Below are 24,393 nucleotides of genomic sequence, written 5' to 3' on the forward strand. Positions count from 1 at the left end.
ACTTCATATAGACCGACATATTATTTATAGCTATAGATGTTTTAATATAGTATATAAAAAAAGATGAATAAAATATGTATTAAATAAATATAAACATTACTAATATGCTGTGACGAATTGTTTTTTCACAGTATACAGTAAATGTAACATCTCAAATTTTGTATTTTTTTCTATTAAATATTTGAGACCTCACATCATATTGGGGGGGGGGGGGGGGGGTAATATAATATTAATATATAATACATATATAAAATATATAAATATCTTGAATTTCTTTTTTCCAAATGAATAAAAAAAAATACAAAACTGAATATATTGTTTTTCAAGCATGTTTGACCCTTGTTTTAAGAACCAGGGATTCACATAATTTAGGCTTTTACTAAGTTATATCTTCTATGCATGAGAATTACAGATCAGTATGTTGAATCGCTCTCTGTACTAACTGTCCTTGATGTTAGTATTAAATTCTGTAAAGATTGCTTCTGTTGTCTCTTCCTGAGAGCCCAGAGGCAAGACAGGCAATGGAGGGGTGTATGAGGGGATCATTAATGTTTGGGAATGGCACTGACAGGCTTTTCCACACCGTCTGCCAGAAAGAGTCCCTAGAGCACCGAGAGGCATTGAGCTGTGGTTGAGTGCTTACCACCTCCCTCTGCTCCTTTAGATCAGGACAAGCAGCCTTGTGAAAACATTTAAGGATGAAGCATGCTAAAGCCTACACATTAGCATTCCAATTTAAATACCCTTACAGTGATGCATCAAGAGCCAAAACACGTAGAAATGCGGCCTGAAAACCTTGGTTTTGGATCTGAGGTCCTTGATTTATTGTGCTCATGTTTATGACAGCATTCCTCTGATGGGGGTTGCAAGGTAATGTATTTAACTGTAAGCCAGTTGCCAACATGTAAATCTTTTTTTTAAAGTCCCTCAAGTAAGTGTAAACTAAATATGTAAGTGTAGAAGTCTGTATTATTAAACACAATCAGAAACCACTGAATGTGTTAATTAGATCTGTTTGTGTGAGATCAAATCAGATTATATCAAAAGAGAGAAAGAAAATAAATTGGGTACAATGTAGAAAAAGAATCCGGAGTTTAAAATTTACAAGAATTCCCTGCCTTACAGTTTGAATTCAGATCTATGTGTATTCTAAATTCTAAAAATTCTTTGACATTTCCTGAATAATTCATCTACATGCGTATACATATCAAATCATAATTTTTAATTTCATGCTTTGTATATCATTTTTGAGCTATGAAAAATCAAAGCATTTGTTTTGACTTCTGATGAAAGAGAACCAGAAAAAAAAAGAACAATGCAGGATTAAAACACCACAACCTGACGATTTGTAATACTGAGACATTCCATATTTCACCAGAGTTCATCATTGTATATTTACAGCTTTTGTGCAGTGTTCTGGAAACAAGAACATTTTTCATTTTGACTTAAACACTGCCACTGCACAGTTAACTACTTCACTTGTCTTTGTTCATGTTTTGGTAACACTATGGTTTTCAATTTTATCATCTGTCAAAATGTGGTCTGCTTGAATCCTAAAGGAGACCGAGTGGTGATTGAACACACATTTAAAGTAATGAAAATACAATGTTCTCAAAACCACAGAGAACTGGAAGGAGAACAGGCTAAAACAAAACAATCTCTGAAACAAGTCCATTCTAGATTTGATAAACCTTCCCAGATTACATCGTGATCATCTTACATTTTTAATTTAATAAAGCTATGATTTTCTTAAATTATTTACCTTTATTTTCTGAAAGACACTGTTTGACATCTTCAATGAAACAATTAAACAAGACCATGTTCAAGAAATGCCAAATGTTAAATAATAGGAAGGGACGTTAAAAAGTCTTAAAACTGAACATGACCATTCGCAGGGTTATATCAGATACTATTAACTGAGCTGTTGAACATACAAGCATCTTTCAGCATAGCCCCTCATGTTAAAGCAGGCACTGACATAAAATGTTAGCTCTTGTAATATGATAGATGGAAGTTTAATTGCAGTGCCTCAGAGAGATTTCGCAACAAATGGAGTGTGTTACATGTCATAGATTATTACAAGAAACTTTCTTTCCATGACAGATATAGTTTAACTGCCTCATTTTGCTTAATTGGAACTTGTTTGTGGTCACAGTTGTTCTTCCCAAGAGTTTGTGTTTAAAAAAGCCCTCTAAACCTTAAGCAAATACAGCCATGTTATCAGGGAGACTTGAATGAAGTGGAAAGCACTGTAAATCTATAGGAACGTGACAGGCAGTGTCTGCGTGTGTGTTTCCTTCAAGCTTCAGAACTGTTTGAGCACTTGTAGAGTGGGTTGGAGAAAGAAAGCTTGTTTTTCTTTGAGCTGGAGACCTGAATAAAACACACAAGCAAAGACAGGCCCAGATGAACAAATGAAAACCACTGACTCTATCCATTTATAAAGAGCAATTCTTGAGCACAGGGTCCTTATGATGACATTAGGATGGACATTTCTTCCATTTCCTTCTCACCTCTGGTACCTTTTTTTTTTTACTTATTGCTTAAGCAGATGATTAAAGTATTATTTAGGTCCTCTGGTCCCAACCCTCGATCAAATTACTGCATATCAAAACTATAACTGCAGGCAGTAAAAATGAGTGCAGAGCAATAAAACAGTTCACAGATTGCATTGTACATCACCACTATGTCTTTTAAAACTAATGTGTTTTTTTTTTTGGTGGGGGGGGGGGGGAGTGGAACTGAATAATCACTATGTTAATAATGACAACCTGAATTTCATACCTTTGGTTCCTCTCTCCAGGGGTAGACGCTGATGTTTAGTCGAGGATGTACTGGCCACCTCGGTCTAACGTCAAGAGAACGCAGCTGAAATAAGAATTACACAGTAATCTTATAACAAGACAGCTATAGGAACAACAACAACAACAGTAATAATGCTTTAATATATGATCCTTCCAAAGTTCACAAGCAAATTGGATTAGCATTATAAGTGGCTAGAATTAAAACATTCTAATAATTATGAAAATCAGTAATTGTCTTCAAAACACTAGGGTTCCTACTGCATTACATTTTTGAATTAGCTCACTTACATGAAAGCACAACTTAAAACAATATGGAGAAATCTCAGTTTAGCATTAAAATATGCCAGACTTCTCTAAAAAGTACCCATTACTGCACAGAAGAGTGAAACTGACTGTGTGCCGCATGCAAAATACAGCGAGTTTAGCACTGAGAGCTGAATGTACACATGCTCTCACCAACACAAATGCACTAAATCAAGCTTGGGGTCAATATTTCCTGTCAGCAGTGTGACAGAGCTCTCTCTCACACCTGCAGAGCGGTTCAAATTACTGAAGAACACTGTTCGCCCCAAAGTGGAAAAAAGGCAGTAAGTGGAAAAAAAAAAAAATGAAATAGAGTGGGAGGAAAAAGAGAGTCTAGGGGGTGTATTAGAGAGACGTAACATGAAAAGGAAATGTATGATGTAACATGACACAGAAAAGGAAAAATTTTCCATATCAAAAACAAACATGCAACTGCATAATGTGAGCTGTCAGAGAAATCAACTTATTTGATCATAGCATTCATATACTGAGGCATAAGACTTACCTTTATCTGTAAGTCAAAGGTTGAGCAATCTAACTCTTCATTATCAATAAGACTAGAGTCTCTGTTCAGTCAAGAACAATGCAGTCAATACCCAAACATTTTATAGACACTTTCGAAAACAGGTAGAGTTCATTTGAATGTGAATGGACTTACTTTAGTGAATGTCTCCTTTGAAATAACGAGAGCAAAATGACTCCAGTTGCAATGACCACCAGGATCAACGCTACACTTAATCCAACACTGACAGCTGCAGAGTTCACAATCACACACACATTTTGTCGCTTATCTCTGTGTGGAAATTAGTTTATTTATATTCAAATAACTGCATGCGCATAAACTCACCGATCAGATTACCTAGATACCTATCTGGTATCACAGGTGTTGTGGAAGCAGTTGTGAAAAAAGTTTCTTCTTTGATATGGCAACGATTACCAGTCCACTGTGATGGACAACTAGAGAAAGACGAGAAAAACATCATTAATGCAGAAACACGCACACATTGATTTTGAATGACAGAGATAATTCATAAAGGAATGCTGGCTCCTCAACTTTCCAAGAAAGTGCATGAAAATTTGCCTGGAGACATCCACATGAGCTTAATATCAGAAACAGCCTTCCCTTTGCTCCTGTAATGAGAAAAAGACACGCATTTTCCCTTTGTCCCTTTCTCTTTTCTTTTTTTTTTTCTTTTCATATAAAGAATGTCCTTAAGCTAGTCTGCAATCAACCTCGTGCCCACGCAGATACACTAGTAGTGTTTGTGGACAAGAGACATAAGTAATTTTCGTAATTTATTAGCAATGATCGATGATTTATTAGATAAAGACTGTGGTTCTTGGCACAAGCTGAACAGTAATTACAGAAAGCCTGCTTTGGCAGTCTGCTGAAAAGTACATGTTTAAACTGAGAGTCAGTGTGCTGATACTCTTTGTATAACTCGCTCACATTTCAATGAGATATTCGGTTGGCACTGAATAATTCAATGCAAAGATCTCCAACAGGGTCTTGTCACCCGCCTGACCATGACCGACAGGTGAAGGAAGGGATTTTTTTTTTTTACCAGATAAAACTGAAAGGTCAGAATTTTCGGTAAGACTTTTACAAACGGTTTCTGTATCCCAGCAAAAATCAGAATATATTTGTCACCCATAACAAACATTTACTTTGAATTTATCTGTATTAGCAGCTACAGTCCATTACAATATTATGTTAATAGGCATTTGAGTACAAGAGAAGTGAACAGTAAGATAAAGCCTCCTTAATCGGTTGCTTTAAATGGACAGTTTTGAATGAATACTCTTATTTCTTTTTAAAAAGAGTCAGCATTTGATTATTCATATTTTTTAATACTATTGTGCTTGAGAAACTCACATACACACTTGTCCGTTTTCCTTTACTGCACACCTCCCTCCATTGAGACGGTACCCAATGGGACACTACACATCCACATATAATAATGACTTATGATAAAAACATCACAATAACTGAATGATAAAATGCTATAAGGGCCTGGTTTCACATCATTAATTACCAGAGATTAAGCAATACTTCAATAGTGGTTAAAGTCATGGGCAGGTTCCAACTCGGTCAGGGTTAACCCTCAACAAGAGAGATACTGAGAGTCTCCTCTCCATTAATGACGTGTCCTTGACCGAGGCACTTCACCCGTACAGTACTCCTGGGCCACAGATCCTTTAATCTGAAAACTGCAGGGATAGTCCCCTGAAGAAACCAACCACTTAATGTCAAGTAATATATTATGTAACTCCAAATAAGTCATTTTAATTTGATGTACTCTATGTTTATTGTATATTTTTAAGCTATACATTTAACCTTTCATTTAGGCAATGAAGTCAGAGAAGTACAAACTGATCTTGTCTTTGTCTATTCCCTTCTTCCCATCCTCTCTTACATTGTCTGATGAACAGTCAGTATGATTTTTCCCCTTATATGTAATATGTCTAAGCACACACAACCACCCTTCAATGATAAAAGTTCTTTCACTTCTTTTTTTTTTTTTTTTGATCCCCCTAAAGAAACATATCAGCTTGCGGAAAATGGGCATCTGATGTCCGCTTTAAAGATCAGTGTTCTCGATATAAATTAAAGGCAGTGGAAGGGATTTCACTTAACTCCTGCACAGTTGGCTGCAAAACTTTAAAATGTATTTTTTATTACTCATATTATTACTCACATTTACTTTATGACTGATATCTAGCAGACTGCAAAGTTCCGATATGATAATTTTTATTTTTATTACTGTCACATGATGCAAAGGGAAGAGGTGAAGACTCATCGTGGTTCATTTTTTTAAATAATGTTAAAGAAAAATGTCTATTTCCAGTAAATGCTGTTTTCTTGAACAATGTTGATGTCTCACATTTCACAAAAAAAAAAAAAAAAAAAAAAAAAAAAAAAAAATATATATATATATATATATATATATATATCACAACTGTCTTCTTTTAAACACAGATAATTATATAGAAAAAGGTTTCTTGAACAGAAAATCTGAATATAAGAATGATTTCTGAAAGATCTTGTGACACTGAAGACTAATTAAAAACAAAAACAGCTACTGTAAATTGAAATAATATTTCACAATATAAAAATTTCACTGTATTTTGATTAAATTAATGCAGCCTTGGTAAGCATTAGCAACTTTTCCAAAAACATTAACTTTTGAATGTTATGGTTAGAACTTATGTAATAGATCTGTGCGATTGATTTGTATTAAAGTACATTATTATCTCACCTTCAGTTTACCCATGTGAGGTGAGCCGTACATGTGGAACCAAAAGTGCAGATGACGTACACCGACACTCGCAGGAAACTCCAGCTGGTTTATTAATCTGGCAATATCTCCTTCTCTCTGAGCACCAGAGCTCACATACAGGTAGTCCCCTCCTCCACCTGAAAGATAAACCAAATGTCATCTTCACAGCATTGGATATTGCCTGCTAAAACACATTAGGATGCTACGTTTTTACATAAAAATTACCCAGGAAAAAAATGTAATCTTTTACAAGCATAAAAAACTATAACATAAAATATATGATATGCTTTAACAAAAAAGACTGGGTGAATTTTCATTTTGCATAGACTTCAATACTTTTACAGCACTACACTCCTACAAATATAAGAAACAATTTATTTTCTTGTCCAAAATTAGATTATAGTGTTAAGGTAGAGAATGTAACAACATTACTAGATTTCACTGCAAGACTCCTCCACCACTTTACTCAAAAAGACATGTGCAGTAATTTCCTTGACTCTTTGTTTGCCATGAAAAATCAATAGGTTCAGTAAATCGATCACCTTTTAGAGGGCAGACTCGTTTTCACAATTAAAGTAATGAATACTTAACACTTTATCTGAGAGACGCTGATCTTTCAGCAGAACAGAACATGAGTACATGAGGGGCAGAAATCCAGATCGTAATTAAACCCATTGATGAAGTAACCGGAAAATGGCTTTTGGTGATGGATTTTTCTGAGCTTCAACCCTTTGGTTTTTAAATTATGCAACAACTCATTAGATGATTCAGACGGCTGGCTTCAATTTTAGAGAAACTGCATCCCATATTTATGGGAAACTTGTACAAAACTGCTATTTTGTCCACAGATATTTACATAAAGTAGAAGGGTTTGGACTTCGATTCATTTGTGGTTGTCTGGATTCAGAATCTGTCTGTTTTGCTGTTAAAGGGGGGTAATAAGAGTTACTGTCCAGGCAATACAGTCCGTGTGATCCACAGTGACTGTCAAATCTCAGCCATTATGACACATAATAAAAATAACATTTAGCTTTTAGCACTAAGTAATGCACATTTTCCTATTACTTGAAGCAAACTAAAAATTTCATATGTTACTTTTGGTGTATATATGTGTGTGTTTAATATTCATATTTATATTATGAATATTAAGGTTAGGGCAGATGTACTGTACTTACTGCAGTCTATCTCATCAGAGCAGTCAGTCTTACCATCACACTCCAGATGACTCTCTATACAGTCTCCATTGTTACACACAAAATCTGTAACAGCAGGGCATGACCCAGGATACACAGCTCCTGAAATACAAGAAACTCTTTCAGTCTCACCGATCTGAAACCGCATCATTAAAAAAATTAAAGGTAACCGAATAAAGAAAATGATCATCTAACAATGAAAAGATGAAAGTATGATCATATTCAGCATCATTGCTCAAAATAGCAATAAAACATCATTTAATTAAGAGCTTTTTAGTATGAACAGCTTCAAATTCATTGAATGTAACATGACTGCAAAGTAAGATCATTCAAGCTAAAATGTGTCCTGTTCAATTGTCAGAAATGTTGAGTTACAATGTCATGTGGGTGAAAAGCCTAGAAATTTAGGAACAGAAATTCAATCAAGCACATATTCACTCGAAGAAATGGGTTGTAAAAAAATTGATTTCATTTCTCTGCTTCTCTTCACGGTTTGATAGAGCTAATTTATTTACACTACCATTTATACAAAGTTAAAAAGCCTATTATTTACACTACCACTTATACAAAGTTAAAAAGCCTATTATATTGCAGACAACTCTGAGTAACTCTAGTTTAGTTTAATTATAAACATTACTGAACATTTCAAGACCAAAAATTAAAAACCAAAACTGCAAAAAGCGTCAGGTTCCTACACCTAAAATACATGATAAAGTCACGAACGCTAAATGCTGTTTTGGCGGTCTTTGATGTGGTGCGATAGATCGCTGTATAAACGCCTTCGGTCAAACAGCAGCACGATCATCTCTCCCTCTCTACCAGTTTTAATGTTAAATAAACATGAATGAACATCTCATGCCTCATGTGTCACAGTGTCTGGGTTGTGTTCTCTGGGTTTCCACTAGGTGTCCTCCGTTCCCACGGTGTCTGTCACCTTATCACTTCCTGTTCCCTTATTTGGTCACCTTCCTCCTTGTTTTAGTTTAGTGATTGTTCCCCACCTGTCTCCAGTTCCCTCCTTATCCTTCTGTGTTTTTATACCCGGTCTGTCTGAGTCTGTATTACGGAGTCCTTGTCTTATTTGTGATACCTTCCAGAGTCTGCTCATCCCGTGTGTTCTTGTTTTGTTTTTATGTTTATTGGATTTTCTGGTTTTGACCCTGCCTGGACTGTTTACCCTTTTGGATTGCCCCTCAATAAACATCTTACCTGCATTTGGATCTCTCCCGTGTTTCTTGTTTCACCGAACGTGACATCATGTAATCGTTCAATCAGCTTTTCAAACATGGAAAGATGGTAATAAAACAGCTTGTATCAAACCTTCTCTTCATGGTTTGATAGAGCTAATTTATTTACACTACCACTTATACAAAGTTAAAAAGCCTATTATATTGCAGACAACTCTGAGTAACTCTAGTTTAGTTTAATTATATACATTACTGAACATTTCAAGACCAAAAATTAAAGACCAAAATTGCAAAAAGCGTCAGGTTCCTACACCTAAAATACAAAATACAGTTACGAATTTCAATTTCGGTAGCACTTTATTTTACAGTCCTGTTCCTCATGTACATACTATGTACTTATTATAGTAATTACAATAACTATGTAATAACTAGGTACTAACCTTGAACCTACCCCTAAACCTAACCCTACCCCATGTAGTTACCTTGTATTACCAGAACTTTCTTAGATAAATACACTGTAAGTACACTAAAAGTACATTGTGGCGAGTGGGGCGGGGCCGAGAGGCGTGGGAACGAGGAGTGAGGGCAGGTGCAGCTCCTCTCTAATCACTACACCTGGCCTCACTCCTCGTTCCCACGCCTCTCGGCCCCGCCCCACTCGCCACATACATGTTAGTACACGTACTGTAAAATAAAGTGCAACCGCAATTTCTAATAAAAAACATTGTATTTGTTTAAAAACAAACAAACAAACCAACAATGAATTAAGCTTTGATTACAGATTGTTTCACATCTGCTTTACACACAAAGTTTCACTAAACGATCCAAAAGCTCAAGTGTAATTACTTTGATTTAGTTGCACCAGTATGCAAATTAAATATGACATTTTCCATGTCAAGTCTGAGAACCAAAAGAGGAACTTATTCTGACTTTCATGTTGTTCCCCGATGGCTTGTCAAAATTAGCAAACCAATTCTCATCCAATTAGATGTTGGTACTGCTTTCTATCAGGCACTGCTGAGCACAACCATCAGAGCCCTGAGCTGGTCAAGCTTATACAAGAACATTAAGCAAAAGAGACTTCTGGAAAATACATGTGGAGATGAACCGGAGGCAATGTTGCTTCCCTCTGAGCATCACTGCTGGAACTATTCAAACTCTCCTGCAGCTTTCACTTGTTCATAGAGCTTACATTAGTTATCAAATTTAAGCTATAGGGAGTCGGGGAGTTGTGGCCTAGTGGTTAGAGAGTTTGACTCCTAACCTTAGGGTTGTGGGTTTGAATCTCGGGCCAGCAATATCACGACTGAGGTGCCCTTGAGCAAGGCATTGAACTCCCAACTGCTCCCCGGGCGCCGCAGCATAAATGGCTGCCCACTGCTCCAGGTGTAATAATGCAAAAAACATATAGCTTTTGCTAATTCATTTATACATGGTTATTATCCACATTAGGGGTGTAACGGTCCACTTATTTATATCAAACATTTTCGGTTTGGGTCTTTCGGTTCGGTACGAGCAGAAATTTGTTGCAAACCTCCAGTTTTGTATATTCTTACTTTTGATTAGGAAACAAAATCTCATCTTTCAAATTAGGTTCTTTTTTTTTCCAGAAAATTCAAACGCTAAATGCCGTTTTGGCGGTCTTTGATGTGGTGCAATAGATCGCTGTATAAACGCCTTCGGTCAAACAGCAGCACGATCATCTCTCCCTTTCTACCACTAGTTTTAATGTTAAATAAACATGAATGAACATCTCATGCCTCCTGTAATCGTTCAATCAGCTTTTCAAACATGGAAAGATGGCAATAAAACAGTGTGGCGAGTGGGGCGGGGCCGAGAGGCGTGGGAACGAGGGGTGGGGCTCAGGTGTAGCTCATCTCCAATCACTACACCTGGCCTCACTCCTCGTTCCCACGCCTCTCGGCCCCGCCCCACTCGCCACAAACAGCTTGTAAACAAAATGTCACATAGCATTTCATTTAGGCTACCTCAGACAGCCACATATCATCAGTGCAATATAAATGAAGTCTAGAGAAGAGCATTTCCCGAAATATTAGATTATATTCTCATTATATTTGACTTTACATGATGGCAAAGTATTCATTATTTAATGTTTAAATAAAACTGTTAGAAAACGAATTATGAGAGGCACTGTGTAAATAATCATGTTTCAACAACATATAGAATTTTTATAATTTTGATGTTAATTTAAAAACTACATTATATGCAAATTTACATGATTGCATAATTTTTTTATTTTTTAAGTTAAGTGTTGCTTTTTATACTAATAAAAAAATAATAATAATAATTTAAGTCTGGGCTCTGTTGTTAAATGTAACCTTATGCCTTTAAGTTTAGATCTGAAGTAGATTTTTATCCCTAAGGGAATTTTAATTAAGTTTGTTTCAAGAAAGAGCAATTTATTCAGTAAACCACTGCTTAATATATATTTATAGTTTTCCCCCCTGCTGACCGAAACTTCCGAACTGTGATATCTAAACCGTCATGTTTATGTACTGTTACACCTCTAATACACATCTTTTTTTATGTATGTGCCCTAATAATCTTTAATCAAAAATCATCACAGCAAACAGAAAACGACAACAATCCAATGATCCAACCAATTCCCACTGGACAAGATCAAGTCCCATCCTACACTTTTTCCCATTCAAGAAGCCGATTCATTTGGGTTTTTGTCACAGTAGGCACAAAAGACAATCACATTTCCATTTCATACTAAGTAAAATCATGTTTTTTTCACTTTATTTAAAACATTTTCATAATTCTGAAGTTTCATAAGCTACATTTATCAACTCCCATGGTTCATCGCAGCTAAGAATCACATTACATAGCATTGAAAAGTCATGTAAGAACATGTTTAGCAATCTGACATAATTTAAGCAACACTAGTTCAGTTTATTTCAACAGAGCTAAAGACCTCAACACCTTCCCTGATTTAAGCAATAATAATAAATTTTAGTGGCAGTTTAGGTTTGTCAGCTTGGTAAGATCAAGTCATGTACCTTAACGAAGAGCCGGATGATTCCTGTGGCTTTCTCAGAAATATAGTACCAGAAGGTGAGTTTACATATGGCACTAGACTCCTTCCACACAGAACTTCTCATGTGAGCTTCATCACCCTTCAATCCCACAGGAGTGGCTGCCAGATATACAAAGTGGCCTGAACAGAGAAAAACTGACATTAATAATACACATGTAATAGCTTTTATATCATCAACAAATTACATCAGGGAACTTACTTCCTCAGTGGTGCTCAAACATACATTCATACATACACACTTTTGTAAATAGGCTATCACTTTCAGAAGAACTCATTTCAGCAGTATTGCAAAAAATAACAAAATAAAAAATATCTGCATGCATTCACCCTGAAAGTTGAATAGTGCAAACTCCACCTCTTCCATTGATTAGGAAAAGCAAGGATAAAGCAAGGATATTCATTGAAAACAGTAGATTAAACAGGCAAGTTTAGTAATGTAGTATTTTTAATGTAACAAATATAATTTTGGATGCACTAATCCTATTCTGCCATAAAACCAAATTAAAGTCTAGTTATTCTGAAAATTACAAACAGATGTACTCAAACAGGGATTATGCTAAATTGAAATCATGCCTGCTGTTGAAGTCAGAAATAATCGAAACATAGGACTGCCAATTGGCGATCTATAGGTCTCTGCTAGAACATCTGAACATGGCTTTCCCACTTACTTCATCTCTCACAGGAGTTTGGGACTCGTACAGCTCTGTTGATGTTAGAGAACCTTGCTTATGGAAGGATATACACAGAATCACAAGCTCCCAGCTACTTTATTAATAAAGATATCTTGTTGAGATAAAGTGAAGCAGAGCACCAAATCAATAAAGGAGCCTACACCGAAGAGACGAGGCCTTAAAATCATAAAACCATGTCTAAGACTGGTAAGACTTCATAGTTTGCAGGAGAAATGTTCATTTTTATTCCACCAGACTGGAATAAAAAAGGGGGGAGAGGAGTTTAGGAGGAGCCTGATCAGTCCTGTCAAATATTATCATATACAGCAGTCACTGAGTCACTTCAGTGACGATTCTTCTGCCATCTCTCCTCCTTTTTCTATTTTTCCTATTCATTTTAGCCAATAATCTACAATTATCAGGGGTTTTAGTTTGGACTTTGAGCCAAGCAGAGGTCAGCAAACCATGTTCATTTATCATTATTCATTGTGACTGGATAGGCAGGCGAACTCGTGAAATGTATAAAGTAAAGGGCCATATGTTAAACAATAAATATTTACTTGCTGAATGACTGATACAGTAGTTAGTTCAAGTAACACACCGTTCCCACAACTTCAGATAATGAGCAAACATTTCCACAGAAATTAAGTCTCTTATTTCAAACATCTAAGTAGCACGTGAAGGATGTACTGCAATTAAAATTATGAATGCTTCTGTAATTAATGAAGTATGTGTATAACACTGTAATTACACTTGATTAAAAGGGGTATCAGTTCAGGAGTGTTTGCTTTCTATCTGTTTAAGTTGTGTCAATGTCCTGTAGACACGCTATTTGCAATATGTTTCTTATGTGGGTTGTGAAGGTTAAGCCTCCGCAAGAAATCCATGCCTTTTTGTTGTAAATCTGCAGTGGTATATAGTAAAGTTTTCATTTTTAAGTGTGTGATCATCAGGGGGTCTGATCATATGAATGGAGCCGACACCATGAGCCCAACTAGAGGTGTCTGCCAGGCTGCTTTTCCAACCACAGTGGCCATGTTCAAATGAGCAGGACGTCCCACAATCTAATTCATCAGTTCCATCTCCACAGTCATCAGTGAAGTCACATTTCTGCTCTCGTTTGTAGCTATTGCCATTGTTACACTGTAGAGAACCTGGAGGACAGGATCCTGTGAACACACACACATAGATCAATAATATAATGCAAGTACTAACTCATCCTGGAGTGAATTAATCACATAAAAACACCAGTGAGCACTTACTTTGCCATCTTTGCTGCAGTGGTGGAAAAGAGGTCCTAGAATTCGGCAGGGTGTCCAGTTGTCTGTGGGAAGGACCCATCTAGATATACGTAATGGCCTGATGGTTTACGGAGGGTGTGATCAGTGGATGGCCCAGTCCCATGTGTATGCATATTTCCTGGTTTTATCAACCAATCAAAGTCATCATCTTGACTCTGTCTCCAGGAACAAAGGTCAAATTCGAAATTGCAGCGACCACTAAATCCCTCTGGGGAAAAATATGAATATTGTTAAAGGGATAGTGAAATATGAAAATTCGTCATCACTCACTCACCCTCATGTTGTTTCAAACCTGTAAAAAAAAAAAAGATATTTAGAAGAACTTTGTAGGTATTTTGCAAACTTTGTTTGAAATACATTGGGACCCACTGATTTTGAGACTGTATGGACAAAAAAATCTAATTCAAAATGTTTTACAGAATTTTCTTATGCACTTCAGGCAACTAAAAACCATCAAACAGGTTTGGAAAGACACAAGGGTGAGTAAATCATAACAGTATTTAAATTTTTGGGTGAAGTTACCCTTTAAAACAAACACTGTTGTAAATGCAAAATACATTTAGGGTCAAAATACTGTACGTTCAATACAGTATGTGAGGTGTTATGTTTGTTACGTTAATGAACTTTTGTTTTTTTATTTGGTCATCTTCCTTTTCTTGTTTTGGTATTTGATTTATCCCCACCTGTCTCCAGTTCCCTGATTACCTCCTGTGTGTTTAAATACCCATTCTGTTCAGTTCTTCCTCGTCAGTGATTATATTTGTATATGTATTGTAAGTGTAGTATATTGTCTGTATTCTCCTTCTATCGTCAGTAAACTCCTCATTTGATCCCTATCCTCCTCAAGCTCTTTGTCTTTCGTTTAGCATAAACCCATGCTAGTAACAATGTTATTCCATACACTAATTCTGTGACTGACCACTGAAATACAGCTGAAAATATCTGTTAAAAGTGACAGAGAAGAGGGTGATAGATTTGTTTCTCACTGCATATGTAATGATTCTCATCTGAGCCGTCTCCACAGTGATCAATAAAGTCACACAAGTTGTCCTCAGAGATACAGTGACTGTTGGCACAGATGAACTCATTGTTAGCACAAGGAAGATCTGACGTTATTGGAGGAACACAGTCCACAAATGCCACATCATCAACAACAATATCACCCATGTAGCTGATGCCTCACTTGGCGGGAAGACCCACCTATTGATGCATTCATAAACCAAGATATGCATGCTTTTAAACTGCAGTAAACATCTTCATTTGCTCCACAGTCAGCTGCACTTTCATACAGCTGCACTGTCAATTGCACTCAAAATCAATTGTCACACAAAATCAATTGATTCTCTTAAAAGAAAAGCAGCAAACAAATATATGTTTGAAACACTGAAGGAGAAAAATATACGTAGAGATTGTGAATTGGAAGTGCTTGAGAGCTGCTGCACTAAAGTGCCTGATAGTACACAGCTAAAGGGCAGTTAGCAGTAAAGGGTGTCATGAAGTATCTAACACAATGATGAGAACTTGTAAGAGTGTTTATATATAATAAGTGTTGATAAATATTAATGATGCAAGGGCCAGATGGAGGAAAAGTCATGATATTTCTGAGCAAGCATCAACAGTCCAAAAACCAGCTTGACACTTAAAATTTTTCTGCACATTTCAGGAATACTATACACACACAGGTCTTTGTTCATCTTTATAAAATGTAAATAAATGTTTATTTTATCTTATAAACTGTTTATGGTTCAATTGTGGTTCAAAAGTTTTTTTTTTTTTTTTTAAGTCCTTAAGTTCATCAAGGCTGCATGAATTTGAATAAAATTACTGTAAAAACCATAATATTGTGCAAATTTTCTTTTTTTTTAGCTTTATTCCAAGGATAGGAGGTTTTCTATTCTATAAAAAGAACAGAATTTATTTAAACATTTTGGCAACATTATAAATGTCTTTAGTGTCATTTTTAATAAGTAATGCATCTTTGCTAAAAAAAAAAAAAAGTATAATTTTCTTAAAAACAAATCTTTCTGACCTCAAACATTTGAACAATAATGAAGCTGACTGACGGTATCTGTTGGTGCATTTTTTGCTTCTCAAAAATATATTTTCAAATATATTTTCAGTTATTTACTTTTTGAAAAAGCATTTTTTAGTCCTCATAAAACAGAAACACTGACCTGGATTTTATGACAGATTCCTATGAAGACCTCACCCCGCCCCCAGCGGTTACCTTGGTTACCATTTTGGGACCAAACTTCATGAGTGACAGCACCTGATTTGATAAAGACCTGCAGATGCAATTTTGAGACTGTTTTGACACACTGCAAATTGTTCTCTGGAAACCAACCATTTTAGATTTTAAACACAATGAAAGACAAAATGAAGCATGAAATGTATTCGGACACATTTATAAGATGTTTTGATATTTTCTAGGCATGGGTTACCAGTGCAGCAAATGAATAACAATTATATTCATCATTTCTAGATAACTGCACCTGTAACGTTCCAACAGTAAAGCCACTCATGTGATACCAGAACACAAGAGTGCATTGGGGTCCTGTTATTTTAATGGGAGCAGTCAAGAGATCAGTGGTGTGACCATATCCTCCATTGGAGCTGTCCGCAAATATATACCAACCCTCTGATGAACCACTGCAAAACAAGCCCGTGTACAGATGAGTAAACATAGTAAAGCAAAAAACACCCAAAAATGTAATGCAAACTTGACCATGCTTTTATAAACAAGAGCACAAACACGTTCTAATAAATGATGCAGTTTATTGCTCACAGTGTGTGGTCATTAGCAGGTCTGTGGTTCTCTTCTCCTTGGTGGATACTCTCTCCTTGTCCTGTCTGCCAGCGAAAGGCATGAGGAGGAACAGGGACACTTAAATACCATCCACAGAGAGCATCACCTTCAAGATCACAATACTCCTTCACTGAGGACAGAGAAAACAGTAGGATGGATAGATAGATTGGGGTGGGTTACAACTTAAATACATTAAATTACAATTTAAAATAACAATTTAATCCTGTGATGGCAAATACATTTATTTTTGCATCATTACTCCAGTCACTTAATCATTCAGATATCATTTTAATATGCTGATTTCCTGCTCAGAAAAACATTTTTCATTATTATCAATCAGGATTCTTCGATGAATAGAAAGCAATTATTTGAAATAAAAATATATTGCAAAATTATAAGTGTGTTTACTGTCAACTTTGAATCGGTTTAATCCATCCTTGCTAAATTAAAGTATTAATTTCTATCCAAAACAACAACTTATGAACAGTTAGTAGACAGATAGATGAGATGCCTACCACAGTGCTCTTCATCTGAGCTATCGGAGCAGTCTGGTGTGATGTTACACACTTGAATGAGGTTGAGCACACAAACTGGTCAGAAGGGCAGCTGTGAGGGGGTGCTGCAGACAAGGTGGGGACGGGGGCAAAGATGCTGGGCTCCTTTGAGGGCAATTCACCTACAGTATACAAAGATATAGACACATAACTACATTAAATCCAAGAATTCTAGCTTAAGGCTATCCTGAATCAGACAACTGCATCCAAATTGACACTACAAGTCCTAATAAGAATGTAACTTTAAGTTTATTTTCCTTTTTTCTGTTTTTAACCTGAAACTAATTGCATGCAATTTTTACTTCACCATCATATGGCTGACAGCCAAGGAAAGACAGATCGTCTATGGCAATATCTCCTCTGAAGTCATCACCAACAGTCCCCTCCACTACAATCTGTAGCAGCAAGAAGAAAGAAGAGTATATCTTTATTTTGCAGCTTGCAGAAGTTCAAATTATGCATTGCTTATTCAAGGGCGTGCATTTATTACATGGACTGAGTAAAAACACAAAAGTGTCTAAAATGCATGCACGTCACTGATCTCTAAATAGTACCATTGAATGATATATAAAAGTTTAACTTAACACTGTTAAAATGCATAGAAAATGTTTGCTGAAATAACAACAATCTTAACACCTGCACTAAAATAAGAGCAGGATGTGTATGAAATTGCGTTCGTTACTATTGCAACCGACTACAGGTATGTCCTTTCAGAATCATCACTGGCCGGTAAAAATAAAAGTTTCTTGATTTCTTTATTTTAAAATAATCTGGGAATAAAGGGGAGGAAAAAGTCTATGCTTTGCAATGTAGTAAAGAAAAAGAAAGTTTCCTGAAAATTTAAATGGCAGATAGCAAACACATTAGCATATTCTGGTGTTATTTATCAACTGCATGACAGATAATTATATGTAACACTAATTGTCTTGTCGTGCTTTATAAATTCAAACAATACTAGTACATCCTTTTCATTTCCTTACTCATGCTCTGATGATATGAAATAATAAAATTTTCAAAAATTTAATTAAATTTAGTGGGTTGTTCATCTGTTAGCCTAAAGATCAGCTTAATTTAGCAAAACAATCAATTCAGGGACATGGCTAGTTACGAGTTAAGTCACTTCTTTATTGGCTTCATAAGAGACAGCGGGAGGTTGCCGCTTGGATAGGCTATTACATATAATATAAAACAAATTACTACACTTTTTATTGCTTTATTGATTAGTTTTTATGTTGTACAACATTTGGAACTGCTTTTTAACGCTTAATTATAAGCACCACAAATTTAAATTGTCATGTTATAGGAACTACTGAATAGACATTTATAAGTTGATTTTAAAATGCAAAGTATTTAAAATTAAAATTAAGCTATGCAAACACTTGCATTTTAATACTATAAGTGTGTCTCATCAGGTAATGAAAAGTTCTATACACACTTGTGGTCTTCATCCTCACTTGAACACTTGGGACAAATACGTCATAGAAGTAGTCAAGTGTAAAGACCGCAAGTGTGAGTACTTGGCAAGGCTTTGGAAACCAATGGGTGACGAAGTTCCCTTGGCCACTGTTACGTGTGCGCATGTACACGGCCAAACTAAACACATGCTGGCCAAACATGTGATAGTGGAATCTGAAAACACAGGTTTGGATTCAGGACCTAGACGAAAAGTTTGGAGAAAAGGCCGACTGATAAGAACGGCGGTGTCTTTGAACTTCTGTGGCTCTGAAGATTCGATAAAGAGGAAGTGGCCATCCACACTGGCTCGTGTGTGGTCCTTCCATGGGCCATCCGTGTTGAAAGTGGGAGTGGGTCCTTGGATACGGGTCCAATCAAACATGTCCTCCTCATGTTCCTGAGTCCAGCTACACAGATCTTTCTCAAAGTCACACATTAGTTCTGGTGCTGATAGGAGAAGAAAAGATCACTGTAAACCGACTGCCAAATATAACATCAAACAATATAAACGGTTTTGTGACCACCAATACTGACAGCAGTTTTCCTCATCTGTTCCAGCTCCACAGTCATCGATCAGGTCACAGATCTGAAAATAGTCCACACATGCTTTGCTCTGGCTACAGTGAAGGTGATTAGGAGTTGGGCACATCTCCACAGCCTCAGGCAATGAGCAGTTATGGAACATAAAATCATCTAAAGCGGAGACTCCTTCATACACAGCCAGGCTCAGTTTTGCAACTGAGATGTGGAAAGGCCTGGTCTGTCTTCTAATCTGGATGGTTACAGGGTGCCACTGGTTACCTTGGTTGGAAAGTGTTTGCCAAAGTATAGTGATGCTGTCTGAGTCCTCTATCACCAGGTGCATTTCAGCAGCACCAACAGAATGGCCAGAATTATAGTGCCTGGAAGCAAAACAATCAACGTTAATATTGAAATCTAAACACTGAATGTTAAAAAATATACTGTAAAGCAGTGAATAATGTTGTTTGTGATTTGTGATTTTTTTTGCAAATATTAACATATATTTTAATTCATTTTTAATGAATGAATTTCACTAAGCAAGGTCAAAGTCTGAACTTGTTTGCTGGAATGTAGGACTGCGCAGTAAAGCCTGCTGGGAAAACCTGCTGCTCCTCTTGAAAATAAACATAAAGTGGCCTTGAAGGGGGAGAAAAAGATAGTAAAACATTAAATGGTATTTACAGAAACCTGAACATGTACGATCATATTTTACATTATGTTGTTTGTAAATTATTAGTAGATTATGATAAACATCAACAGATATTTAGCAACAAAACTATGAAAATCAGCACTACTTTTCTCAAAACTGAAATGACACTCCTGATTCTCACACAGTTTACACTCCTGATTTGTAGATAAACATTATTATGCAAGTGGGATTTTTTTTTTTTTTTTTTTTACTGTTTATACAAACTAAGTAAAACTTTTGGGAGTGAGAGTATAAATTAAATATGAGAGAAAATATTTTCATGATTTATTTAGTCTGTGTATTTATGTCACCTGCGCTTGTATTAGTAAAGTGGTCTTGGGGTGGTGTTTGGTCTAGATAATCAATGGCGACTCCATTAGTTGAGCCTCTCACCCATTCAAATCCATCACCCTGGACAAGCTCATACCAGCCACATGAATCAGACTCAAAATCACACTGTGCCGCTGAAAGTCAAATTAACATTTTGAAATAATAGTGAAACAATAAATTAAAAGGATAAAACCGCCCTTCAAAATATTGACAAAACAGTTAAAACTTTCAGAATATCTTAATTACTTTATGTTCACAGAAAGAAAGAAAGCCATATCCAGTAGGTTTGTAACAACATGAAGGTGAGTAAATGATGACAGACAAATTAATTTTTGGGTGAACTTTTTTTAACAAAAACCTATGCAGAATCTTTAATCTTTAAGCTGTTTTGATCTTTGAGTATCCAGTCTTTTGCAATGTGGAAGTAAACTATTTCTACAGTAAAAACAACTGTGAATGACACCTGAAGCCTTGCACATTCAATTTACAAATGGTCATACACACGGTTACATTGATACTCACAACATTTGGACTTGTCCTCTCCATTTGGGCAATCTAAAGAAAAGTCACACACTTTCACCCCATCTACACAGACGTTTTAAAACTGAGATGGGGGGCACTGAGTTGGAAGAGGTGCCTTGATGTCAGTCTCTGGAGAAAACAATAAAGCCAAAATACATATTTCATAGTAAAGGTAAGCAAAGGGTCAAGATGGGACTCATAAAGTGAAGAGTGGCTAGAGCTCCTTCCTGCATTATCACCTCTGTTAACGGTGTCATGTACTGTAGATCTGAACATGGACACATTATAATGATTAATCTGACTGTCAAGGGTATGACTGAAATAAATCACAATAATGCAGTATCGTAACACACACACACACACACACACACACATTTATAACACATAAACCTCCCTTTAAAACACTGGGTCAAAGAAAATATACAATCAGCCTTGTTCTGTTCTGTGCAGTTTTGTATTTATGGTGGAAATTAAAGTATGATTATGTTTTCCTATAAACATTTAAGCATTTTTGTGACAAATTTGTAAAATAAAATTTATTGATTTACCGCAAAGCTGTGTCAGCAATTAAATCTTAAAATGTAGACCTATAAAATCTTCAGAAGATAATAAAATCACACCATGATTTTGTCATGGCACTTATATATACTCGAATTAAAAATGTCAATGATGTCTCTCCCAATTTCTATTTTGGGGCTGAACTGTAAATTAGAAATATGCTGAGGTTCTCTTCTGCCTGTCACAATGGTTCCTCTGATATCCCAATCCGTCCAGCACAGGCTGTAAATGTATTAGACCTTATTTAAAGCTTTATATCCCTGCATATCTTGAGCTCTGTGCACCTCACAACCTTCAGAAACGTCATCTCAGTGAGCAAAGCAATCATATAACTTCATATTTTTGCCTTTACAAACAGCTACACTGCAAAATTTTTTACAATTTATGGTTAAAAACATTTGTTTTAACCATAAAAAATATGGTAACAACATTTTAGGTTTTATGGTTTTAGCTTAAATTTACAGTTAAATACTGTAATTTCATTAACTGATATAATGTTAATATACCAACAAGTACTGAAATCACAGCAACCTTAAACTCCTCTCTGCTGTTTAACACCACCACCCTTCGCATTCCAGGGAAGACTGTATGGATCAGGATTGAAGGCAGACTGAAACCAAACCAAACTGATATGTATAAAGTAAAAAAAAGAAAAAAAAGGGTATTATGTATTGTGTCTAAAATGTAAGTCAATATTCATGTATGGTTTACTGAACAGTTGTATAAAAGCAGTTTCACACAGTAATGATGGAATTTGATGGAAATTAGTGTTTTGATAGCTTGCTTTAAAAAGCAAATGGTGGTTTAGCAAACAAACTACTGGTTTTTGTTGTATAAGAGATAAATAATTAATAAAACAATGCAATACAACACCAAAAGATGCTTTTCTGTACCCAACATGTCTGTGAAGACTGGAAGTGAGGACTGTATATTAGTCTATCAAATTTATAGAGATAAGTAGTATCCATACGGATATAAGACTGGTTACTTACCTGTAACATTTTCTCTGTGGTCTGCCGCAGTAATCGGATGGCTCAAACCTGATCCTCTTATCCAAACATGATGTTCATTTTGAAGTTGAAAACCACAGAAACCTTCCTCAAAGTCACATCTCACAAACTGGGAACCTATATGAGAGGAAACTCCAAGCTATATCAGGCCATTACAGTAAAATAAACACTGCTATCTGCTACTCATTTCAAATCTGTTACAGGGACACCATTACACACATGCAACTCAGAACGGCATCCATCACACTGCATTTAATAGGCACTTGACTGAAAATCTGTTGTCATAAAATAGATTCAGTAGATGCAAAATAAGGAAATACAAGTTGAATAATATATATAATAGGTATACAGAATAAATATTCGGCGTTTAAATGGACATCATAAGATGAAAATGCTAATGGAAATCTTTTCTTAGCATCATTAAAAGGATCAGGGTGCAAAACAAATGCAGAGGTCAACCCTAATACATCAGCCTCAATTTTGTAATGTTCTGCCTCTTAAAAGCCCTCGAAGGTTTTAATCAATATTACAAAAGACCTCCCAGTGTGCCCCTTTTATGAGTGTGCCATAAATCTCACTATTTACACGAAGGTCTTTAGGGACATTTAAAATCATGTTGTGCACAGAAAGGAAAAGAAAGGATGATTTCTGTTGAAGAACTGCCTGCACAAGCACAAATAGAAGAGCAGATAATACTTACAGTTAGTCTCATCACTGCCATCTTCACAGTTCTCTCTGAAATCACATACATGCTCCTCAGACACACAGCTGCCTCTTGCACAAGTAAACTCCTCAGTCAGACATGGCGTAGATGATACACTACAGTGTACTGTATCCTCTCGACTTTGAGCTATGGACAACCTGTGTCTCACAGAACAGTATTGCATATAACTTCATGGCTACACAATAGCCCTGCGTTCTGTCATTATGTATCATGTTTGTGTACCTGATGTCAAACTGTGTATCAAAATCCATGCAATTGGCTGGTGATAAAGTAGCAGTAAAACGTAATCTATTATTTTAAGACATAATCTTCTGTTCAATATGAAACCAAGTTAACAAGTTTGAGTTAAACAAACATATAAAAGTGAAAACATATAAAAGTTATTTAAACAAGTGTTGATAGAAATGTTTTACGATCTAAATTTCCTTGATTTTCAGTTTGAAGAACAGCACTGAATGAAATATAAGATGGCAAAGTAATCAGTCATGCATTAGTCCCGCCCTCTATCTTTACAAATGTTCATTCAGCTATAATTTCATGTTTCATGAATCTATGACTACAATTCAAAATCATTAATGGGGTGGGATAGAAGTGAACCTCTGTTGGCCATAATAATATCAAAATGACACAGGCATAAGAATAACGAATACATAATTAGGGATTTTTTTTTATTATTACTGATAATCATCCCTCTAAAGACGTTACCTAGCTGAAATTGCATTTGTAGGATATTAGCTTGTCTAACAGAAGGTGACTATACTAATAATCCTGCTGGCTGTGAGTGTTAAGATCTAGAGACTGAGGGTGGTGATAATGGAGTCTTAAGACACACAAATCAAATCTTGTGTCACCAGGGATGTCACTTTCGGTCTATGTGATTAGTTGGGTTTATTGATTGTCAGTGCCAGGAGATTTAAGTGGCTGTGTTCCCACTTAAAGGACACTAATTATTATAACACAACACAAGACATAGTATATTAAGCATTGATCTTTGGTCTTTAAATAAACTTTCAGACATTTACATACACTCTATAGCAATATAAAGGAAAACTGTTCATCCTTCTTATTTAAATGACTGGTTTCAAACAGGTTTCCCAAATGTTCTCCACATCTGCAACTAGACAATCAAATAGGTAGTCCAGCCCCAAAAATAAAACTATATTTTATAATCACTTAAGAAACCTTACTAAAATGTTGTTTCCAAACCTGTACTGACTTCTGATATTTTAAGAAATCTCAGGGTTTTTTTGTCCTGTCAATACATCAAAACGTATTAGTTTTATCTGCTTTTGTGGTTTACAGAAGAAAGAAAGGAACTCTCAGGCTGATGACACACTGGGCAACTTTGGGCAATGGCTAACTAGGTGAGACACAGGGCCCACGACCGATCTATAGTATACAGATAGAAATTTGTTACCCATTC

The 24,393-nt window shown here is 35.9% G+C and overlaps 1 pseudogene; it reads right to left on the bottom strand.

Moving 5' to 3' along the window:
- Window positions 1–815: 815 nt before the first annotated feature.
- LOC113052386 (MAM and LDL-receptor class A domain-containing protein 1-like) lies at window positions 816–23,258 on the bottom strand (annotated as a pseudogene).
- Between the last annotated feature and the right edge of the window lie 1,135 nt (window positions 23,259–24,393).

This window comes from Carassius auratus, chromosome 32 (assembly GCF_003368295.1).
Source record: "Carassius auratus strain Wakin chromosome 32, ASM336829v1, whole genome shotgun sequence".
Lineage (NCBI taxonomy): Eukaryota > Metazoa > Chordata > Actinopteri > Cypriniformes > Cyprinidae > Carassius > Carassius auratus.